The sequence below is a fragment of the Hibiscus syriacus genome, unplaced genomic scaffold (assembly GCF_006381635.1).
Source record: "Hibiscus syriacus cultivar Baekdansim isolate YM2019G1 unplaced genomic scaffold, ASM638163v2 tig00117017_pilon, whole genome shotgun sequence".
In the NCBI taxonomy this organism is placed as follows: domain Eukaryota; kingdom Viridiplantae; phylum Streptophyta; class Magnoliopsida; order Malvales; family Malvaceae; genus Hibiscus; species Hibiscus syriacus.
In genome coordinates, this window is record NW_024063526.1 from 950,922 (window position 1) to 976,681 (window position 25,760).

Genomic DNA, 25,760 nt, shown 5'->3' on the forward strand with positions numbered 1-25,760 from the left:
CACCCATGAGGCAAGGAAGATCACTTTAGCTCCACTTTCACCAAAGCAAATACATGAAGACCAAATTTAATTGAGAGGAAAATTTGAAAAAGCCAAAGAGAGAGAGACCAAAATGGAGGTAAAAGCAAAAGAGTGTGATCAAAATGAGGGAAGGAAAATTATCATTCTTTCTAAAGAGAGAGAGTTGAAAAAGTGTTTAATGACAGCAAAGGAAGCACTTGTACTCATGTACAAGGAAATTTTTTTTAACACTAACTACCTTGATCAAAATTTGCTTGCTTTTGTTTTGTCTTTATTGCAGGAGTTTGATGACCTTTTCCAGAAGAAATACCAAGTGGGTTGCCACCTATTCATGGCATAGAACATCAAATAGACTTTGTTCCTGGTGCCGTCATTCCAAACCGACCAACATACTGAAGCAACCCCGAACAAACTAAGGAATTGCAAAGGCAAGTATCTGAGTTGATGGAAAAAGGCTACGTGAGGGAAAGCCTTAGCCCATGCGCCGTGCCGGTTCTACTTGTGCCAAAGAAGGATGGAACTTGGCGCATGTGTGTGGATTGTCGAGCGGTAAACAAAATTACGGTAAAGTATCGTCACCCTATTCCTCGCTTAGATGACATATTAGATGAGCTTAGCGGTTCTAACCTCTTTTCCAAGATTGATCTTAAGAGTGGTTACCACCAAATACGAATGCGGGAAGGTGATGAGTGGAAAACAACATTCAAAACGAAGCAAGGTCTTTATGAGTGGTTGGTTATGCCTTTTGGCTTAACTAATGCACCAAGCACATTTATGAGGTTAATGAATCATGTTCTTAGGCCATTCTTGGGTAAGTTTTGTGTGGTTTATTTTGATGACATTCTAATATATAGTAAAACCATGGAAGAACATGTTCAACATTTGAGGTCAGTTTTACTTGTTTTGAGGAAGGAAAAATTGTTTACTAATTTACAAAAATGTATATTTTGTACTGACAGGGTTGTTTTCCTAGGTTTCGTTGTGAGTTCTGAAGGTTTGGAGGTTGACAAAGAGAAGGTTAAAGCCATTGAAGAGTGGCCACGACCAACAAGCATTTCTCAAGTTAGGAGCTTCCATGGACTTGCAAGTTTTTATCGGAGATTCGTTCCAAACTTCAGCACCATAGCCACCCCACTTACAAGTGTTATTAAGAAGAATTCTAAATTTTTTTGGGGGAAGATCAAGAGAAGTCCTTTAATAGAATTAAAGATTGTTTAATACATGCCCCTTTACTTGCTCTACCTGATTTTAATTTAACTTTTGAAATTGAATGTGATGCATCAGGTGTAGGAATTGGAGCAGTCTTGTCTCAAGGTGGACGTCCTATAGCCTATTTTAGTGAGAAATTAAGTGGAGCTACGGTTAACTATCCTACCTACGACAAAGTGATGTATGCTCTTGTGAGGACAATGGAAACATGGCAACACTACCTTTGGCCTAAGGAGTTCATCATTCACACTGATCATGAGGCGTTGAAACATATTCGGGGGCAGCATAAACTCAACAAAAGGCATGCCAAATGGGTAGAGTTTCTTGAAACTTTTCCATATGTTATCAAGTACAAGAAAGGTAAGGAGAATATAGTTGCTGATGCATTGTCACGAAGGTATGTTCTTTTAAACACTTTGGAATCTAAGTTGTTGGGTTTTACTTTTATTAAAGACTTATATGTTTCTGACTCTGATTTTGGGGAAATTTATAAAGCTTGTGAGAAAGGGACGATTGATAAATACTTTAAGCATGATGGTTTTCTATTCAAGGAAGGGAGATTATGCATCCCTCAAGGTTCCATGCGAGAATTGCTCACTAAGGAAGCCCATGGAGGAGGATTAATGGGACATTTTGGGATAGCAAAGACTTTGGCTATACTTCAAGAACATTTATATTGGCCCAAAATGAAACGAGATGTGGAGAGGTTATGTGAGCGTTGCATTACTTGCAAGAAGGCCAAATCTAAAGTCATGCCACATGGACTTTACACACCACTACCCATACCGGAAGCACCATGGATGGATATTTCAATGGATTTTGTGTTAGGGCTTCCTCGCAGAAAGAACAACAAAGACTCTATCTTTGAAGTTGTTGATAAATTTTCCAAAATGGCTCATTTCATTCCCTGTGACAAAACTAATGATGCCTCACATATTGCTACTTTGTTTTCTAGGGAAATTTTAAGGCTACATGGTATACTAAGAACTATTGTGTCTGATCGGGATGTGAAGTTCTTAAGCCACTTTTGGAGAGCCCTATGGAGTAAGATTGGTACTAAGTTACTATTCTCCACCACTTGCCACCCTCAAACGGATGGTCAAACTGAAGTGGTGAATCGAGTACTTTCCATGTTACTTCGATCTATCATTCGGAAGAATTTGAGAACATGGGAGGAGAGTTTACCACATGTGGAGTTTGCATACAATCGTTCAATCCATACTACTACGGGGCGTACGCCTTTCGAAGTGGTGTATGGGTTTAATCCATTAACACCGATAGACTTGTTACCATTACCTGCTGATCAAATTGTGAATAAAGATAGACTTAACAAAGCTGAGTTTGTTAAGAAGCTTCATGATAGGGAAGCGGTGGCGGATTGATGAACGTTGCTCTTGTTGAAGAATCAAACCTAGAAAGCTCTAGACTCGATGAAGAACAAAGGTGATGAATATGGGAAGATGGCGGCAGTCGCTAGGATTGTTTAGGGTTTCTTTTATGTGCTGGAATCAAGACAACACGATTAAAATAAAATAAACAAAAGATAAATAAATGAAAGATGAAATAAGATAATAAAGAAATCAAAAGATCTCCCTTATAAAGGTGAACGGTAAAGATGATTGATGGTGCGGATGGATTTATGGAAAAATAGATGGATAAGTGTCCTATCGAGCCCTCCTAGTCGCAATGAAAAGGCAAACACGATAATACAACTCTAACCAACCCTCCTAGTCACGATGAAAAGGCAAATTGGAGTGTGAAGATTAATCTCCCTCACAAGAACTTGAAAGAACTCCAGGAGAAGAAGCTTCGAAGGCACAAGGCAATCAGCACTTGCAAAAACAAACTCTTGTTGTATTATTGATCAAAGAAATCTTAATTACAAAGTTGAATGAAGCCTCCTTTATATAGGGACTGAGTTCTAAAGGTCCTAAATAACTAATAAATAAAATAATAATAAACTAAACATATATTAACTCTAATTCCTAATAAAATAATAATAACTAAAGATAATATTTTAACCCAACCTTAATTCCTAATAAAATAATAAACCTAATCCTAAAAGATAATGCATCATCCTATATTAAGTTATATTACAAATAAGCAATATAAATATTGAAAATTCGTAATATTTACAAAATAACGTATTAATCCCGTATAGGATTTCCTGCATGCACCGTCTTCAGTAAAATGACCATATCTTGAGTTCCCGATATCGGATTGATGCGATTCAAGAACCGTTGGAAAGATAAGAGACAGACGGTTGTATCTCCAGAAGACATGTCGACCAAATAAGATCAGGATCCCATTCAAAAAGTCGTCGCAAGTATGCTGCGGTTCTGATCTTCTTTTCCAAAGCTTGGACGAGTGGATCATTTGGAAGAGTTATTACTTCTTCCTTTGATGTGAGCCTTGTGATGCATGTATCATCCTCCCTTTCTTCAAAAAGATTCGACTCGAATCTGAAACATTAAAGGGAGCAAAATTAGAATAGTTTAATAACTCATTCACATTATGCTTACCGAATAGATATGCTTTGAATCTTCGAGACTTTGTTCTTCTAATAGGTTCGAGTAGAAACATTAGTCCAAAGAAGCATGTATTATGGACTCTGGTGCATGTATCATTCCCCCACTCCTCAAAAGGATTCATCCTCGAATCTAAAAATCCAAAAGAAAGAGAATTAGATGTGCTGAAATAAAAACTTGTGAAACATTTACCAGGATCAATGTGATGTGTCTTTATGCATTTTAGTCGAGGTTTCTTCTTTGTAGGAACTGATTTCTTGTAGTCTTGAAATCCTCTTTTCCATACAAGTCTTGCAATATGATGTTTTGGTTGAAATTCAACATGGCGCCGGCCACTGTTGGCTTTCTGTATGATTATTTCAGATAATTTCACCATGGTTTTATTCGTGTGTGGTGAGAATGAGTGTTTAAAAACCATGTCAACTGGTTTGTTAAAGTAATCCCTTAAGTCTTCTAAGTGTGGTTCATGAATTAATGATTCCCAGGAGGATATTTATGGACTGTAGAACCTGTTTAGTTGGCAAGGAAACTCATATACAAGATAAAGCTCATTAAAAGCACTTTTAAAAGTATGGGTAGAAATATCAGAAATATCCGAGTTATCGTGATATACATCTTTGATATGTTCAATTCTCGGAATAGTAATATGAGTTTGATAGGTAAGAGTATACCTTCGTGGTAGTGTATCGTCTACTGTGTTTTGCTTACCTCGGTATGTTACGCACTTAAAGGAGTTGTGTTTAGTATGGATGACAACTTCACGAGCCTTACCTTGTAAGAAGGAGAAGAAGTACGTTACAATGTCATTAAAATGAATAATAAAATACTTACCTTTGGACTCTCGTAAATCGTGACTCTTCATTAATATGACATAGTGATTAGGGCTTTCAGTTGGTAACCCGTCAGGAGGGTCACCTAACACTATTCGACAACTCTTGGCGATGGAAGATGGTGTGGGCCAGTCTCGTGTTGCTTTTACTTTCTCATCATTTACATGGATTCCATGTGCACGAACTATAAAGCATGTGGAGTTGTTCAAGTCATGTTTCGTCATTAAGATGACGTTACGACTAAGGCTTTCATGGATGTATCCTTTTTGTAACAAATGTAACTCTTTGGTTTCTTCGAGATTGTATGTTTGATGAGGTATGATGGAACCTTGAATTAGATTGGTTTGGTGTTGTTTTCCTTTTTCCAGTGGTAATCCGTCAGGTGGATCACCTAACACTTCTCGAAAATCCTGTAACAAAGATGAAAACACACTAGGCAAATCCTTGTTAATGTTAGAAATCGAAACAATTGATTCTCTAAAGCGAACAAGGATGAAAGGCTATTTGTAAAGAAGGTTCTCTCTCAATTCTTTTGTGCTCACACATAGATTTTGAGTCACTCTTTTCTTCTCACAATTAGGTTCACTCACCTCCCATGGGTCATTATGCTTTTGGCTTTTGTAACTAGTGACCTCTTTTTCTTTTGCCTCTTTCTCAACTTTTTCTTTTTTTGATTTCCTTACCTCCTCACAAATTTGATCTTTAGGGGCTGGAAGTGTGTCATTCTTTGCTGGTCGTTCTTTCTCCTTGTCAGGTTTGTCATCTCTTGGCTTTTTCAGAGAAGATGGAGTAAAAGATGAGGAAGGATTTGAATGATTACCTTGGTAAGAGGATGAAGTACCTTGGTAATGTTCTCGAAATCTCCTCTGGATTTGTGCTTCGATTGTCATTGCTTTCTTTAGTGTATCTTCAAGGTTTTCGTACCCATGGAGGTCAAGAAGATCAGTGATGTTTGAGTTCAAGCCAACTACGAATCTTGACACGGTGACCTCTTCTTTTTCAGTTATGTTAGCCCTATTGAGTAAGGACTGCATCTCCTTGTAGTAGTCTTCAACTGAACTTCTACCTTGTCGAAGTTGGTGTAGTCGTAGTTTAACTTCTCTTGTATAATGTGTCGGTAGAAATCGCTTCCTCATGGTTTGTTTGAGGTCAGTCCAAGAAGTGATTGTTGGAATTTGGAAGTTTTGGATCTTTTTCCTTGTTTGCATCCACCAAGTTCGAGCATATCCTTCAAATTGTATGGTGATGAGGTGAACTTGTTTAGCTTGGGGGCAGTCATGGTATGCAAACATGAGATCAACTTTTCCTTCCCATTCGATGTACTTGTCTGGGTCGTAGTCTCCTTTAAAAGACGGGATCGTGAACTTTGGTTTTGCAAAGAGTTCGGGTGTTTGAAAACGTGGTTGTGCTCGCCTGGGGGCCAAAAGTTTAGCATTGTTTGGCCTTGGATTCTGGTTTGGTAGATCCAGTTGTGGTTCTTGTCGTTCTCTCACGATTTCATCAAATCTTTCAACTTGAGTTGTGAGTCGTGCAAGTGTGGCTAAGATAGCCGTAAGTGTCTTGTTGTTAGTGTCGCCCATTCTGAAATCATAACACTCAAAAGAAAATTTTAAAGTAAAATAAAAATAAAAGAAAGAAAATTCAACAAAGCAAGAAACCTCACAAGTCAGTCCAAGAAAGTAACACAACGAGAGGCAAGTAAGCCGATCTTGTACTCTTTAAAACTCACTTTACCAAGTAGTCTTTCACAGTTCGTATCGGAGTTTGATTACTAGCAAAGGCGATAAGAAAAACCTAAAAGCTCTAAGAGGCCAAACAAAGGTTAGACTCCAAGAGAACGAGAATGCAAAGAAGGAAGAAGTATGCAAACTCTTTAGTCCTACTAACACAAGGAAGATAATGTGTTAGATAATGCAAAAGAAAAATAACAGGGAAAAACAAAAGAACCTAAAGCACTAAGAGTCAAAGAAAAAGGGACCAAACCAGAAAACCTAGAAAACGCTGGATCAACTTGAGCAACGTTTTTGAGGGGGTTACCGGTGTCCAAAAATTCTTAAAAATTTCTTGAATGTCTTTCTATGCGTCAAGAAACCACCTGTAAAATTCCAGAACCAAATACCTTCAGTAGTATCCAGTAGACTCTGTTGAACGGTGAGTTCTCAAACAATCTGTTTTTCTTGATCACTTTTTCGAAGTTGTTATTGATCTCCAAAAATTCTGATATTTTGTGTGAATGATCTCAAATATATGAAGTTTCAATATGGAAATTTTCACCACGAAATTCCACCTGAAAATTTTTCAAGAAATTCGACAAGATTCTATACCGAATCTGCCGATGAAACTTGAATGATATATTTGAAGGCTCCAATGAACTCCGATTGGGGTGAAATTTGGACTGGGGATTACTATTAGAATGAATATAATATATGGATAAAATAATCCCTAAATACCTTCGTTTGCAATTTTTTGAAATTTTGGCTTTTTTGGCCCTTTTTTTTTGCCTTTGTTTTTTTGCCTTTTTTTTGTTTTTTTGAAAAAAAATAGCAAACTAACAAAAAGGATTTAAATCTAAATTAAAATTAAATAAAAAGAACCTGAAACGCTGAATCGTTTGTGAACTAGCTCCGTTGGGGTACCTTGACGGTTTTGTGTGCAAGAACAAGCAAGATTGCTTGTTTCTCTCCAAGAATCGGCCCAAATCTGATACCAATTGATAGGGAAGCGGTGGCGGATTGATGAACGTTGCTCTTGTTGAAGAATCAAATCTAGAAAGCTCTAGACTCGATGAAGAACAAATGTGATGAATATGGGAAGATGGCGGCAGTCGCTAGGATTGTTTAGGGTTTCTTTTATGTGCTGGAATCAAGACAACATGAGATTGTTTGAGGACTCACCGTTCAACAGAGTCTAATGGATACTACTGAAGGTATTTGGTTCTGAAATTTTACAGGTGGTTTCTTGACGCATCAAAAGACATTCAAGAATTTTTCCAGAATTTTATGACACCGGTAACCCCCTAAAAAACGTTGCTCAAATTGATCCAGCGTTTTCCAGGTTTCTGGGTTGGTTCTTTTTTTTCTTTGACTCTTAGTGCTTTAGGTTCTTTTGTTTTTCCTTGTTATTGTTCTTTTGTATTATCTAACACATTATCTTCATTGTGTTAGTAGGACTAAAGAGTTTGCCTACTTCTTCCTTCTTTGCATTCTCGTTCTCTTGGAGTCTAACCCTTGTTTGGCCTCTTAGAACTTTTAGGTTTTTCTTGATCGCTTTGTTCGAAGGTGTTGTTAACCTCCAAAAATTCTTATTTTTTGTTTGAATGATCTTCAATATATTAATTTTCAATCTGGAAATTTTCACCACGAAATTCCTCCTGTAAAATTTTCAAGAAATTCGACAAGATTCTAAACCGAATCTGCCGATGAAACTTGAATGATGTATTTGAAGGCTCCAATGAACTCCGATTGGGGTGAAATTTGGACTGGGGATTAATCTTAGAATGAATATGATATATGGATAAAATCAGCCCTAAATACCTTCGTTTGCAATTTTTTTGAAATTTTAGCTTTTTTTTGTTTTGTTTGCCTTTTTTTGTTTTTTTGAAAAAAAATAGCAAACTAACAAGAAGGATTTAAATCTAAATTAAAAATAAAATAAAAAGAACCTGAAACGCTGAATCTTTTGAGAACTAGCTCCGTTGGGGTACCTTGACGGTTTTGTGTCCAAGAACAAGCAAGATTGCTTGTTTCTTTCCAAGAATCGGCCCAAATCTGATACCAATTGATAGGGAAGCGGTGGCGGAATGATGAACGTTGCTCTTGTTGAAGAATCAAACCTAGAAAGCTCTAGACTCGATGAAGAACAAAGGTGATGAATATGGAAGGTGGCGACAGTCGCTAGGATTATTTAGGGTTTCTTTTATGTACTGGAATCAATATAAAAATAAGATTAAAACAAAATAAACAAAAGATAAATGAATTGCAAATAAAATAAGATAATAAAGAAATCAAAAGATCTCCCTTATGAAGGTGAACGGTAAAGATGATTGATGGTGCGGATGGATTTGTGGAAAAATAGATGGATAAGTGTCCTATCGAGCCCTCCTAGTCGCAATGAAAAGGCAAACACGATAATACGGCTCTAACCAACCCTCCTAGTCGTGATGAAAAGGCAAATTGGTGTGTGAAGATTAATCTCCCTCACAAGAACTTGAAAGAACTCCAGGAGAAGAAGCTTCGAAGGCACAAGGCAATTAGCACTTGCAAAAATGAACTCTCGTTGTATTATTAATCAAAGAAATCTTATTTACAAAGTAGAATGACTAAAGATAATATTTTAACCCAACCTTAATTCCTAATAAAAAAATAAATCTAATCCTAAAAGATAATGCATCATCATATATTTATATTACAAATAATCAATAAAAATATTGAAAATTCGTAATATTTACAAAATCCCGTATTAATCCCGTATAGGATTTTCTGCATGCACCGTCTTCAGTAAAATGGCCATATCTTGAGTTCCCCATATCGTATTGATACGATTAAAGAACCGTTGGAAAGATAAGAGATAGAAGGTTGTGTCTTTAGAAGATATGTTGACCAAATAATATCAGGATCCCATTCAAAAAGTCGTCTCAAGTCTGCTACTGTTCTGATATTCTTTTCCAAAGCTTGGATGAGTGGATCATTTGGAAGAGTTATTACTTCTTCCTTTGATGTGAGCCTTGTGATGCATGTATCATCCTCCCTTTCTTCAAAAAGATTCGACCTCGAATCTGAAACATTAAAGGGAGCAAAATTAGAATAGTTTAATAATTCATTCACATTATGCTTACCGAATAGATATGCTTTGAATCTTCGAGACTTTGTTCTTCTAATAGGTTCGTGTAGAAACATTAGTCCAAAAAAGAATGTATTATGGACTCTGGTACATGTATCATTTGATACCAATTGATAGGGAAGCGGTGGCGGATTGGTGAACGTTGCTCTTGTTGAGGAATCAAACCTAGAAAAGCTCGAGACTCGATGAAGAACAAAGGGGATGAATATGGGAAGGTGGCGGCAATAGCTAGGGTTCTTTGGGGTTTCTTTAAGTGCTGGAAACAAGGAAATAAGATTAGAATAAAATAAACAAAAGATAAATAAACGGAAGATGAAATAAGATAATAAAGAAATCAGAAGATCTCCCTTTTGAAGGTGAACGGTAAAGATGATGATGGTGAAGATGGATTTGTGGAAAATAGATTGATAAGTGTCCTATCGAGTCCTCCTAGTCGCAATGAAAAGGCAAACATGATAATACGGCTCTAACCAACCCTCCTAGTCACGATGAAAAGGCAAATTGGAGTGTGAAGATTAATCTCCCTCACAAGAACTTGAAAGAACTCCAGGAGAAGAAGCTTCGAAGGCACAATTCAATCAGCACTTGCAAAAACAAACTCTTGTTGTATTATTGATCAAAGAAATCTTAATTACAAAGTTGAATGAAGCCTCCTTTATATAGGGACTGAGTTCTAAAGGTCCTAAATAACTAATAAATAAAATAATAATAAACTAAACATATATTAACTCTAATTCCTAATAAAATAATAATAACTAAAGATAATATTTTAACCCAACCTTAATTCCTAATAAAATAATAAATCTAATTCTAAAAGATAATGCATCATCCTATATTAAGTTATATTACAAATAAGCAATATAAATATTGAAAATTCGTAATATTTACAAAATAACGTATTAATCCCGTATAGGATTTCCTGCATGCACCGTCTTCAGTAAAATGACCATATCTTGAGTTACCGATATCGGATTGATGCGATTCAAGAACCGTTGGAAAGATAAGAGACAGACGGTTGTATATACAGAAGACATGTCGACGAAATAAGATCAGGATCCCATTAAAAAAGTCGTCTCAAGTCTGCTGCGGTTCTAATCTTCTTTTCCAAAGCTTGGACGAGTGGATCATTTGGAAGAGTTATTACTTCTTCCTTTGATGTGAACCTTGTGATGCATGTATCATCCTCCCTTTCTTCAAAAAGATTCAACCTCGAATCTGAAACATTAAAGGGAGCAACATTAGAATAGTTTAATAATTCATTCACATTATGCTTACCGAATAGATATGCTTTGAATCTTCGAGACTTTGTTCTTCTAATAGGTTCGAGTAGAAACATTAGTCCAAAGAAGCATGTATTATGGACTCTGGTGCATGTATCATTCCCCCACTCCTCAAAAGGATTCGTCCTCGAATCTGAAAATCCAAAAGAAAGAGAATTAGATGTGTTGAAATAAAAACTTGTGAAACATTTACCAGGATCAATGTGATGTGTCTTTATGCGTTTTAGTCGAGGTTTCTTCTTTGTAGGAACTGATTTCTTGTAGTCTTGAAATCCTCTTTTGCATACAAGTCTTGTAATCTGATGTTTTGGTTGAATTTCAACATGGCGCCGGTCACTGTTGGCTTTCTGTATGATTATTTCAGATAATTTCTCCATGGTTTTATTCGTGTGTGGCGAGAATGAGTGTTTAAAAACCATGTCAACTGGTTTGTTAACATAATCCCTTAAGTATCCTAAGTGTGGTTCATGAATTAATGATTCCCAGGAGGAGATTTGTGGACTGTATAACCTGTTTAGTTGGCAAGGAAACTCATATACAAGATAAAGCTCATTAAAAGCACTTTTAAATGTATGGGTAGAAATATCAGAAATATCCGAGTTATCGTGATATACATCTTTGATATGTTCAATTCTCGGAATAGTAGTATGAGTTTGATAGGTAAGAGTATACCTTCGTGGTAGTGTATCGTCTACTTTGTTTTGCTTACCTCGGTATGTTACGCACTTAAAGCAGTTGTGTTTAGTATGGATGACAACTTCACGAGCCTTACCTTGTAAGAAGGAGAAGAAGTACATTACAATGTCATTAAAATGAGTAATAAAATACTTACCTTTGGACTCTCGTAAATCGTGACTCTTCATTGGTATGGCATAGTGATTAGGGCTTTCAAGTGGTAACCCATCAGGAGGGTCACCTAGCACTATTCGACAACTCTTGGCGATGGAAGATGGTGTGGGCCAGTCTCGTGTTGCTTTTACTTTCTCATCATTTACATGGATTCCCTGTGCATGAACTATAAAGCATGTGGAGTTGTTCAAGTCATGTTTCGTCATTAAGATGACGTTACGACTAAGGCTTTCATGGATGTAGCCTTTTTGTAACAAATATAACTCTTTGGTTTCTTCGAGATTGTATGTTTGACGAGGTATGATGGAACCTTGAATTAGATTGGTTTGGTATTGTTTTCCTTTTTCCAGTGGTAATCCGTCAGGCGGATCACCTAATTCTTCTCGAAAAGCCTGTAACAAAGATGAAAACACACTAGGCAAATCCTTGTTAATGTTAGAAATCGAAACAATTGATTCTCTAAAGCGAACAAGGATGGAAGGCTGTTTGTAAAGAATATTCTCTCTCAATTCTTTTGTGCTCACACATAGATTTTGAGCCACTCTTGTCTTCTCACAATTAGGTTCACTCACCTCCCATGGGTCATTATTCTTTTGGCTTTTGTGACTAGTGACCTCTTTCTCTTTTGCCTCTTTCTCAGCTTTTTCTTTTTTTGCTTTCCCTACCTCCTCACAAATTATCATTTGATCTTTAGGGACTGGAAGTGTGTCATTCTTTGCTGGTCGTTCTTTCTCCTTGTTAGGTTTGTCATCTCTTGGCTTTATCAGAGAAGATGGAGTAGAAGATGAGGAAGGATTTGAAGGATTACCTTGGTAAGAGGATGAAGTACCTTGGTAATGTTCACTGATTCGAGATCTCCTTTGGATTTGTGCTTCGATTGTCATTGCTTTCTTTAGTATATCTTCAAGGTTTTCGTACCCTTGTAGATCAAGAAGATCGGTGATGTTTGAGTTTAAGCCAATGACGAATCTTGACATGGTGTCCTCTTTTTCTTCAGTTATGTTAGCCCTATTGAGTAAGGACTGCATCTCCTTGTAGTAATCTTCAACTGAACTTCTACCTTGTCGAAGTCAGTGTAGTCATTGTTTAACTTCTCCTGTATAATGTGTCGGTAGAAATCGGTTCCTCATGGTTTGTTTGAGGTCTGTCCAAGAAGTGATTGTTGGAATTTGGAAGTTCTGGATCTTTTTCCTTGTTTAAATCCACCAAGTTCGAGCATATCCTTCAAATTGTATGGTGATGCGGTGAACTTGTTTAGCTTGGGGGCAGTCATGGTATGTGAACATGAGATCAACTTTTCCTTCCCATTCGATGTACCTGTCTGGATCGTTGTCTTCTTTGAAAGACGGGATCATGAACTTTGGTTTTGTAAAGAGTTTGGGTGCTTGGAAACGTGGTTGTTCTTTCTCGAGTACCAAAAGTTCAGCATTGTTTGGTCTTGGATTCTGGTTTAGTAGATCCAGTTGTGGTTCTTGTCATTCTCTCACGATTTCATCAAATCTTTCAACTTGAGTCGTGAGTCGGGCAAGTGTGGCTAAGATAGCCGTAAGTGTCTTGTTGTTAGTGTCGCCCATTCTGAAATCATAACACTCAAAAGAAGATTTTAAAGTAGAATAAAATAAAATAATTTCAACAAAGCAAGAAACCTCACAAGTCACTCCAAGAAAGTAACACAACGAGAGGCAAGTAAGCCGATCTTGTACTCTTTAAAACTAAATTTACCAAGTTGTCTTCCACAGTTCGTATCGGAGTTTGATTACTAGCAAAGGCGATAAGAAAAACCTAAAAGCTCTAAGAGGCCAAACAAAGGTTAGACTCCAAGAGAACGAGAATGCAAAGAAGGAAGAAGTATGCAAACTCTTTAGTCCTACTAACACAAAGAAGATAATGTGTTAGATAATGCAAAAGAACAATAACAAGGAAAAAAAAAGAACCTAAAGCACTAAGAGTCAAAGAAAAAGGGACCAAACCAGAAAACCTAGAAAACGCTGGATCAACTTGAGAAACGTTTTTGAGGGGGTTACCGGTGTCCAAAAATTCTTAAAAATTTCTTGAATGTCTTTCGATGCGTCAAGAAACCACCTGTAAAATTTCAGAACCAAATACCTTCAGTAGTATCCAGTAGACTCTGTTGAACGGTGAGTCCTCAAACAATCTATTTTTCTTGATCACTTTTTTCGAAGTTGTTCTTGATCTACAAAATTTCTGATATTTTGTGTGAATGATCTCAAATATATGAAGTTTCAATCTGGAAATTTTCAATACGAAATTATTCCTGTAAAATTTTCAAGAAATTCGACAAGATTCTAAACCGAATCTGCCGATGAAACTTGAATGATGTATTTGAAGGCTCCAATGAACTCCGATTGGGGTGAAATTTGGACTGGGGATTACTCTTAGAATGAATATAATATATGGATAAAATCAGCCCTAAATACTTTCATTTGAAATTTTTTTGAAATTTTGGTTTTTTTTGCCTTTTTTTTGCCTTTTTTTTGTTTTGTTTTTTTGTTTTTTTGGAAAAAAAATAGCAAACTAACAAGAAGGATTTAAATCTAAATTAAAATTAAATAAAAAGAACCTGAAACGCTGAATCGTTTGTGAACTAGCTCCGTTGGGGGTACCTTGACGGTTTTGTGTGTAAGAACAAGCAAGATTGCTTGTTTCTCTCCAAGAATCGGCCCAAATCTGATACCAATTGATCGTAATATTTACAAAATCCCGTATAGGATTTTCTACATGCACCGTCTTCAGTAAAATGGTCATATCTTGAGTTCCCGATATCGGATTGATACGATTCAAGAACCGTTGGAAAGATAAGAGAAACACGGTTGTATCTCCAGAAGATATGTTGACCAAATAAGATCAGGATCCCATTCAAAAAGTCGTCTCAAGTCTGCTACTGTTCTGATCTTCTTTTCCAAAGCTTGGACGAGTGGATCATTTGGAAGAGTTATTACTTCTTCCTTTGATGTGAGCCTTGTGATGCATGTATCATCCTCCCTTTCTTCAAAAATATTTGACCTCGAATCTAAAACATTAAAGGGAGCAAAATTAGAATAGTTTAATAATTCATTCACATTATGCTTACCGAATAGATATGCTTTGAATCTTCGAGACTTTGTTCTTCTAATAGGTTCGATTAGAAACATTAGTCCAAAGAAGCATGTATTATAGACTCTGGTGCATGTATCACTTCATCAACAAGTAAGGGAGAACATTGAAAAACGAACTAAGCAATACGAGCATCAAGCAAATAAGGGTCGTAAGCGAATTACTTTTGAGCCAGGGGATTGGGTGTGGCTGCACATGAGGAAAGAAAGGTTTCCGGCACAACGAAAGTCCAAATTACTGCCTCGGGGAGATGGACCATTCCAAATAGTCAAGAAGATCAATGACAACGCCTATCAATTAGATCTTCCAGGTGAGTTTAATGTCAGTGCAACCTTCAATATTAATGACTTGTCTCCTTATGATATAGGTGATGATTTGGGGACAAATCGCTTTAAAGAGGGAGGGACTGATATGATAGTCAATAGCAAAGACCCGGAGAAGTACCCAAGTGGCCCCATCACACGAGCAAGGGCTAAGGAATTTCAAGCAGCTATGGAGAGTATGTTTACATCACGTTTGGAACGTGATGAAAAAGGAATAATAAGGGAGGAATACTTTACTTTGCTTATGCATGAGAATTTAAAGTTTGCATAACATTCATTGCATTTAATAAGTGTGTTGTTCATTCAAGCATGCATTGCATTTAAATCATCTAGTTCATTCATCAAATTAGTTCTTTTATTATATTAACTCTTAATTGTTTCATGCATGTTTTCAATTAAATATTGAATAAAGTTCACCTTTGTTTCTAGGTGCATGAGAGAAGTTAAATGGTTTCATCATATGCAAGAATGTCAGTCAGAATGTCTTCCAATTCTGGATATGATAAAGATGTGTTTGGTTCTAGAAATCAATTGGAAATTATTCCTCTATCTCTTAGCTGTCCAACTCCTTTTGAATCACCTTAATCTGATATCGGGAGCTTGAGATATGATTGATTTATTGAAGACAGTGCAGGATGGAATTTTGTTACGGGAATTTTATGCATGGATGATTTGGATGAGTTTGAGCCAAGAGAGAGTCTTTTCAACTTCAGCCAAGTGACAAGCCATTGAAGGACTCTTAATTCACCTATTAAAGGCATTCAAAGCTGATTGTTATCATCTAAGTTCAAGGGTTGTTCATATTCTTCAAGGGAGCATGCAATGAAGGGTGATTTAATTCACTTATCAAGACAATTTTCAGCATGGAATAGCAAGAGTTTTCCACCCCTTGGACGAAATTAAGGCCAAATTCAGCTTCAAATTGTCTAGATTCATCCCCAAAATGATCTAGAATATTCATCCAACTTTGAAGATAAGAAGACAAAGCATTCAAGTGCATTTTATTGCTAAATTGATGAGAATGTTTTCATCTTTTGAGTCTTTTCATATGCTTCTTATAAATACTATAAATAGACACCTTTGGGATCATTTGTAGGACACATTTTCAATATATAAAACATCTTTGAGAGGTTGCTTTCATTCTTGTTCTCTTGTAGAACTTTATCGGCTTCAAGATAGTCTTGTAGTCTTCATCCATTTCCTTTTGTTATAGCGTTGGTTCCTAGCTCATATATAGCTAGTGGGTCACGTTCCATACCCTACCATTTCGATTCCAATTTTTTTTTTATATTGTTGGTTCTTAGCTCCAAATAGCTAACGGGTCACAATCCGCTTTATCCTTACACACTTTGCCACAACAACACCATTTTCCACGACAACGCCATTCATACTTCACCATCTATTTTCATTATCATCAAACCACAACAACCATCACTCTTCCATCACCTTCAAACAACTTCCTCATTCTTTTCATTCTAACATTTCAATTATTATTTCATATCATTTCCTTCTTATGTTTATATTTATGTAATTTCAGAGTTCAAGTTATCATTACGGGATTTTTTACTAGAATCACGATCGGACATTCACATATATGACTCGAAACATATAATCGAGATCATATCATCGGGGGTCAACTGGCACCTTTGTCCCAAAATGTTCTTGAGCTGTCCCGAAGTTGTCCTAGTTAAGTTTCCATAGCTCTTGGACTCCAATGCTAGCTTTAAGTCAGCTCCCATCATATGGCCGAACATACACCTACAAAAGAAAGCATAATATAAGCTAAGTATTTGAATTATTATAAAGTAATAAGAATGTGCATATTATAAAGATGTGAACTATAGGTTATAATAATAACTCATGCATCATATGATAATGAATGAATATTATTATTATAACTATAGATTATATGCATGAATATCAATCAATGATGCAAACCATAGGACATAATGAATGAATGTACATGTTATGATAATTCAAGCATAGTCTAATATGAAAATGTATGCTCATAATAATATATAGTGCATAAATGAGTAAATATAATATAAAGTAAGGTAAAACTCCCTTATATTGAGCTTGATGGATTGTCAATGATGTGAGTATGTAATGCAGAAAGTTGGTGCTAGACATGATAACATCACATGATCACTTCATGGACCTTCTACCTTGTTGATTCTAAGGGAGTCTTACCTTATTTTATTATTTATTTACTCATTTATGCATTATATGTCATGCAAATATGTTTATCTTATTCTTAATTTTGTTTGAATATTATATTATGTCATTTATATGTATAATATATGATATTCATGCATGACTTATTAATTCACATCTTTATATAACTCATTCAATGCATATGCATTCATAGTTAGCTCATTTGCATATTTAACATAGGTGGAAGCATGCATTCATAATTATCATATCTCAATTCCTATCTAATTATTTGTTTACAAACTTTGTCTAGGTACATTGGATGCTAAGAAGACTAAAGGCAATTGAAGAGTTGGTTGGACAGATTCACGTCACTAATAGAGATCGCCATTTTTGAACATGTTCCAAGCATCTTTGGGTGATTAAGTATTCTTAACATTTAATTCCCTACCTATTAGCTTTCCAACGCACTTTGAATCACATAAATCCGATATCAGGATCTTGAGATATGCCCAGATTACTGAAGATAGTGCAGGCTAGAAATTAATACGGGATTTGCAACCATTCATCTCCTTCAAAGGACTTATGCATGGGAGGAATTAATGAAGACATGCATGGACGAGAAAAGAATATTAAAATGAGTCAGAACATTTGTGAGGAGGTTCAAGGATTCATTCAAAGGCTTTTAAATTCATCCATTCATGCATATTCATGCAAGAAGCCAAATAGTCATGTTCACACAAGGGGGAAGAATTTCTGCCAAGATACATTCATGAACATTCATCCATAGAAGACAAATCAACAAGTTCACACAAGGTGGGATTAATTCGGCCAAAGGATGTATTCCATTAAAAGATGAACATCCATTCATCAAAATTCATTCACCTAAGCCATGCTTTGTATCTACTTAAAGTATGAACACTCATCCATGAAGGTTCACTCATTAAATGTTTTCTATTCACACAATGCACTCTTAGGCCTATAAATAGATTTCCATTCATTTGTAAAAGAAACCAATTCACTTTGTTTAATCAAATATTTGTGAGATTTTCTCTCTTTAGTTCTGAAGTGAACTTTATCGACTTATCAAGCCTATGCTTGTGGTGTTACCCCTATCTATGTAACCCTAATACTTCTGGTTCCCATCTCTTTATAGATAGTGGGTCAAAGTCCTTGTTTACCATCCCTTAAATAAGCAATATAAAGTCTGGGTCTTTGTTCTTTAACATTGGTTCTTCTTTGAGTCTTCTTTTAGATACTACTTTTCATATTCATCTTCGTCACCTTCATTCTACTTCCATTACCATACTTCATCATTTCCTTTAAACATATCACCAACTTATATATATTTTCTGCTGCCATATTTATCTTTCCATTTCATTACTTTCATTTAACCATTTTTTTGCTTTATTGTTTGTGTAGGATACTTGTTTCTTTCCAAGATCGAAACAATCAAAGGAACAACCTTGACTTCACCATCCATCCAAGTGAGGCTAGGTTGAACTGTATCATATGGTAATCAGAGCTAGGTGGATTGCAACAAGAACAAGCAAAAGTAACATCCTACCATTCAATAAAAATAAAATCAAAAAGAGAAGTGCAAAAAAAATCAGCAAGTTAATCCCAACATCAACAAGTTATTCCAAGTGAAGAAAAACTAAAGAAAGGAAACAAAGAAAGCAAAATGCAAAGAGGTGCCAAAGGTGACAAGCAACATCATCATTCCAACAGATCCTAAAGAAGTCTTCAAGACCTTTGATTGTTTCTTCTAGGAAGGTGGTGAGTATCTTTGCATAGTAAGTGAACCTTTCTTTCTTTTTCTTCCTTTTATAAGACCACCCTTCATTATTTAATCTTTCTACCTTTCTATTTTTTCCTCTACACTAACAAATTTTTCAGCCGAAGTCCATAGCACTTGAAAGGTCTCGAGTTAGTTCTTTTAAGAACTTTACAAGAGAGGAACGAGTGGAAAAAGGCTAATCGAGTGTGTGATATCAGAAGGGGAATTACAAAAGCCAAAGACATATTCCCGAGTGAAACACGAGTGCTTGAGTGAAGTGACATCACAATGTTTTTTTGGAGTGACCGTGAGGTTTTGTTGTGTGAAATTTGGTAAGGTCCTAATTTTCACATTTCAAAATTTTACTAACAATGTTATTTGATCTTTCATCTTCCCAAGAAATAGAGAACATTCAACAAAGAGAGAATGCATTTCATACTCGTTGCCGTGTAAACGGTAAAGATGGCAAAGTATGTCTTGTAGCCATTGATAGTGGAAGTTGTACAAACATTGCAAGCACATACATGGTCAAGAAGTTGGGACTTACAACATTCAAACATCCCAGCCCATACGTTTTGCAAGGATTAAATGAAGATAAAGAGTTCGAAGTCATAGAGCAAGTACTTGTGCCCTTTTCAATTGGGAGATATGAAGATGAAGTCTTTTGTGATGTTGCCTCCATTAATTCAAGCCATCTTCTTTTCGGTTGACCTTGGCAGGTTGATAAACGAGCATTCTATGATGGGTTCTCCAATAAGTATTCATTTAAACACCAAGGGAGAAAGATCACGTTGGTTCCAATGTGCCCAAATCAAGTCCATGAATGCCAAAAGACCCTTAAGTCACGTATAGAGGAATGGGAGGAAACTAAAGCCATGAAGAAAGTTGAAAGAGAAGTTTTACATGAAAAACAAATAAGAGTGGAGAGAGTTGAACATGCACAAATCAAAGAAGAACATCGTGAGAAAACCAAGACATTTGGAGTTGAAAATGAGAGTGTGATTTTGCGTGAGAAATCTATTGGGGTAATTGAAAATGAGAGTAAGAGCATTGAGAGTGAGGATGAGTTTTTTGTAAAACATGAGAGTGAGATTGAAGAGAGAATTCAAAACAAACATGAGCATGAGAGAAAAGAATGTGAGGAGAAGGAAGTTTTACTTTCTACTAATCAATCTGTTCTTCCTATTCTTTCATTTGATTTGCAGGTTATTCCAAAGGCCATACCATTGCAAATTGATGAATCACATTTGTCCATTGAAATTCCAAAGGTTGTAACATTTGGTATTCCAAAGCATGTGCTCTTTGACATTCGAAGTACATTCACTTCATATTCAAGATCCAATGAACCTTATGAAAGGGAAGTTTCAACGAACCAAATTCCATTCATGAACCTTAATGAATCTTGTACGTTCATTCACATTGTTAATGATATTTCATGTTCTAACTTATTTCTTTTTTGCAGCACATTGAATCATTTAGGTGCAAGTGTCCTTGATTGTGATCATCAATTCAAGGAAAAGAAACGAGCATTATCCAACTATTCAAGATTCATAATGTGGAAGGGTAAAAAGACTAAAGTTGGCGTGACTTACCTACTTGAAGGATTCAAAGAAATTCATGCATACCCTAATAGGCATAATGATCTTCATTTATTCTTTCTTACACCAATGGATTAATCAATGGCAGAAGCCTTCGATTTGAGGACAAATCGCTCTAAAGAAGGGGGGATGATGGGATCATGACAATGACCAAACTTCTTCAACACATGATCACTTCATGGACCTTCTACCTTGTTAATTCTAAGGGAGTCTTACCTTATTTTATTATTTATTTACTCATTTATGCATTACATGTCATGCAAATATGTTTATCTTATTCTTAATTTTTGTTTGAATATTATATTCTGTCATTTATATGTATAATATATGATATTCATGCATGACTTATTAATTCACATCTTTATATAACTCATTCAATGCATATGCATTCATAGTTAGCTCATTTGCATTATTAACATAGGTGGAAGCATGCATTCATAATTATCATAGCTCAATTCCTATCTAATTATTTGTTTACAAACTTTGTCTAGGTACATTGGATGCTAAGAAGACCAAAGGCAATTGAAGAGTTGGTTGGACAGATTCACGTCACTCATAGAGATCGCCATTTTTGAACATGTTCCAAGCATCTTTGGGTGATTAAGTCTTCTTAACATTTAATCCCCCTACCAATTAGCTTTCCAAATCACTTTGAATTACATCAATCCGATATCAGGAGCTTGAGATATTCCTAGATTACTGAAGACAGTGCAGGCTGGAAATTAATATGGGATTTGCAACCATTCATCTCCTTCAAAGGACTTATGCATGGGAGGAATTAATGAAGACATGCATGGACGAGAAAAGAATATTAAAATGAGTAAGAACATTTGTGAGGAGGTTCAAGTATTCATTCAAAGGCTTTTAAATTCATCCATTCCTGCATATTCATGCAAGAAGCCAAATAGTCATGTTCACACAAGGGGGAAGAATTTCAGCCAAGATACATTCATGAACATTCATCCATAGAAGACAAATCAACAAGTTCACACAAGGTGGGATGAATTCTGCCAAAGGATGTATTCCATTAAAAGATGAACATCCATTCATCAAAATTCATTCACCTAAGCCATGCTTTGTATCTACTTAAAGTATGAACACTCATCCATGAAGGTTCACTCATTAAATGTTTTCTATTCACACAATGCACTCTTAGGTCTATAAATAGATTTCCATTCATTTGTAAAAGAAACCAATTCACTTTGTTTAATCAAATATTTGTGAGATTTTCTCCCTTTAGTTCTTAAGTGAACTTTATCGACTTATCAAGCTTATGCTTGTGGCGTCACCCCTATCTATGTCAGCCTGATACTTCTGGTTCCTATCTCTTTATAGATAGTGGGTCAAAGTCCTTGTTTACCATCCCTTAAAGAAGCAATATAAAGTCTGGGTCTTTGTTCACATTGGTTCTTCTTTGAGTCTTCTTTGAGATACTACTTTTCATATTCATCTCCATCACCTTCATTATACTTCCATTACCATACTTCATCATTTCCTTTAAACATATAATTGGCTTGGTGATGAGAATTATTAATGAGTGCTTCAACTTTCTTTTTTTCTTTTCTTTGCTTTTCTTCTTTTTGAGTGCTGGAAATTTCTCTTCTGATTTTTCTTGATTTCTTTGACTTTGCACTTCACTTGCACTTCTTTTGTATTTTTCTTTTTATTGTTGTTGCACGTTGCTTCTTCCACCAAAGCTCTGATTACCGCTTGATGTAAGGTTGTTCTACCTTCTCGTTTGATTGTGGATCTAGGAAGGAAGCAAAACAACCTGCAAAGTGAATGGCTCAAAAATAGAAAGGTTAAGGAGGTAAACGTAAGGGTGAATAGGTGGGTTGTTTAAATGAGAGATGGAAGCGGAAGGTGGTTGATATAGCTATGGTTATGGTTTATGAAACAAAGGAATGGTTGTGAGGATAATATCTTAAAGAAGACTCAAAGAAGAACCAATGCTATATAGAGCAAAGACCCAGACTTTATATTGCTTCTTTAAGGGGTGGTATGAAGTACTTTGACCCACTAGTTATAAAGAACTAGGAACCAGAAGTATCAAGATGAAAAGGAAGGGGTTGACGCCACAGGTATAAAATACTTGATAAGTCGATAAAAAGTCACCAGGACTTAAGAAAGAGAATAATCTCACTTCAATTAAAAATAATGGTCTTCTTACAAATGATGAATGCTTTCCTATTTATAGGAAATGGAGAGACATGGCCGAATAATTACAAGGAGATTCGGCCAGTCTTGTGCCTTCCTAAAATGACATAATTTAATTCATAAATAACTTGAATAAATAGGTGTTGGTTCGGTTGAAGTGTAGGGGTATGTCTCATGGCCGAATAGCACTTGAAACCCTTCAAGTTGGCGCCAAATTGGAGGAGTAATGGTGTTTGGCCGAATGGATAGATGGCCATTCATCTTGGTGCCTAAATGGAATCATTTGCAAGGCACATGGGGGCTGATGATAGGGAAGCGGTGGCGGATTGATGAACGTTGCTCTTGTTGAAGAATCAAACCTAGAAAAGCTCTAGACTCGATGAAGAACAATAAGGAATGAATGAGGAAGGTGGCGGCAATAGCTAGGATTCTTTAGGGTTTCTTTTAGTGCTAGAAACAAGAAAAGAAACAAGATTAAAATAAGATAAACAAAAGATAAAGGAATTAAGAATAGAGAAAATAACCAAGAAATCAAAGATCTCCCTTATGAAAGTGAACGGTAAAGATGATTGATGGCGTGGATGGATGTGGAAAATCGATGGATAATGTCCTATCGAGCCCTCCTAGTCGCAATGAAAAGGCAAACACGATAATATGGCTCTAACCAACCCTCCTAGTCACGATGAAAAGGCAAATTGGAGTGTGAAGATTAATCTCCCTCACAAGAACTTGAAAGAACTCCAGGAGAAGAAGCTTCGAAGGCACAAGGCAATCAGCACTTGCAAAAACAAACTCTTGTTGTATTATTGATCAAAGAAATCTGATTTAAAAAGTTGAATGAAGCCTCCTTTATATAGGGGCTGAATTCTAAAGGTCCTAAATAACTAAAGAATAAAATATTAATAAACTAAACATATTTTAACCCTAATTCCTAATAAAATAATAATAACTAAAAATATTGTTTTAACCCAACCTTAATTCCTAATAAAATAATAAATATGATCCTAAAAGATAATTAATGATACTATATTAAATTATATTACAAATAATCAATATAAATATTGAAAATTCGTAATATTTACAAAATAACGTATTAATCCCGTATAGGATTTCCTGCATGCACCGTCTTCAGTAAAATGACCATATCTTGAGTTCCCGATATCGGATTGATGCGATTCAAGAACCGTTGGAAAGATAAGAGACATACGGTTGTATCTCCATAAGACATGTCGACCGGATAACAACTGGATCCCCTTCAAAAAGTTGTTGCAAATCTGCTGCTATTAGACCCTTCCTGATGAATGCTTGAACTGCGCTTTGAAGCTTGTCTTTAAGAAGTTTGGTCCGGCCTCGTGTGATAGGGCCAAGTGGTATAGTAAATTCATCATCCTTAGCTTTAGGGCATGTGGTGCATGTATCATCTCCCCCTTCCTTAAAAGGATTCATCCTCGAATCTGAAATATCAAAAGGAGATAAGTCAGAAACATTAAAGGATGCACTCACGTTATACTCACCGGGAAGATCAATGCGGTAGGCATTGTCATTGATTCGTTCAAGAACTTGGAATGGGCCATCGCCTCGTGGGTCTAGCTTGGATTTCCTTTGTGTCGGGAACCTTTCTTTTCTCATGTGAACCCATACCCAATCTCCTGGTTCAAAGGTGACATGTCGTCGGCCCTTGTTAACTCGGTTTGCGATTGCCTCATAGGTTTTCTCCATCTTGAGTTTGGCTTTGGCGTGAATGTCTTTGACAAGAACAGCCTTCTTTTCACCATCTAAACTGGCAACCTGATCTAAAGGTAAGGGAATAAGATCCAAAGTAGTTAGTGGGTTAAAACCATAAACTATTTCGAATGGAGAATAACCTGTTGTGGAGTGAATGGATCGATTATAAGCAAACTCAACAAAAGGTAAACATTCTTCCTAATTACGGGTATTCTTACCTACCACAGTTCTTAGCAAAGATCCTAGAATCCGATTTATTACTTCGATTTGTCCATCGGTTTGAGGATGACAAGAAGTGGAATAGAGAAGTTTTGTGCCAATCTTACCCCATAATACCTTCCAAAAGTGGCTTATGAACTTAGTGTCACGATCGGACACAATGGTGCGAGGAATGCCATGAAGGCGGACTATTTCTCGAAAGAATAAATTAGCAATATGTGTGGCATCGTCCGTTTTATGGCAAGGAATGAAGTGTGCCATCTTTGAGAATCTGTCCACAACCACAAAAATACTATCTCGTCCTTTCTTAGTGCGGGGTAAGCCAAGTATAAAATCCATCGATAAATCGATCCAAGGAGAAGAAAAAATTGGTAAAGGCGTATACAAACCATTAGGATTTACCTTTGACTTTGCTTGTTTGCACGTGATGCATGATGCACAAATCTTTTCCACTGTTTTACGCATGTGCGGCCAAAAGAAGTGTTCCATGACCATATCAAGTGTTTTGTGAATACCGAAGTGTCCCATAAGTCCTCCGGCATGTGACTCGTGAACCAAGAATTCTCGCAAAGAGCTTTGTGGTATACACAACCTGTTCATGCGAAAGAGAAAGCCATCTACAAGATAAAACTTGTTAAAAGCACCTTTTACACATTGTTTATAAATCTCAGAAAAATCTGGATCGTTAGGATAAAGTTCTTTGATATGTGCAAAACCCAGAACAGTAGCATGCATTCGAGTGATAAGTGTGTATCGTCGAGATAATGCATCAGCTGCGATGTTATCTTTCCCTTGTTTGTATCTGATGATGTAATGGAAAGATTCAATGAACTCAACCCATCGAGCATGTCGTTTGTTTAACTTACCTTGTCCATTTAACCATTTGAGTGATTCATGGTCCGTGTGAATGACAAACTCTTTAGGGAGAAGATAGTGTTGCCACACTTCGAGTGCTCGGACGAGTGCAAGAAGTTCCTTGTCGTAGGTAGAGTAGTTCAATTGTGCACCTTTTAACTTCTCACTAAAGTAAGCGATAGGTTGTCTTTCTTGCATGAGGACGGCACCAATGCCTATGCCTGAAGCATCACATTCTAGCTCAAAGGTGTTAGAAAAATTGGGAAGACGAAGAATAGGGGC

The 25,760-nt window shown here is 36.3% G+C and overlaps 1 pseudogene; it reads left to right on the plus strand.

Annotated features, from left to right (window-relative positions):
* Positions 1–25,760, plus strand: part of LOC120195653 — a 76,803-nt pseudogene that overhangs the window by 17,259 nt on the left and 33,784 nt on the right.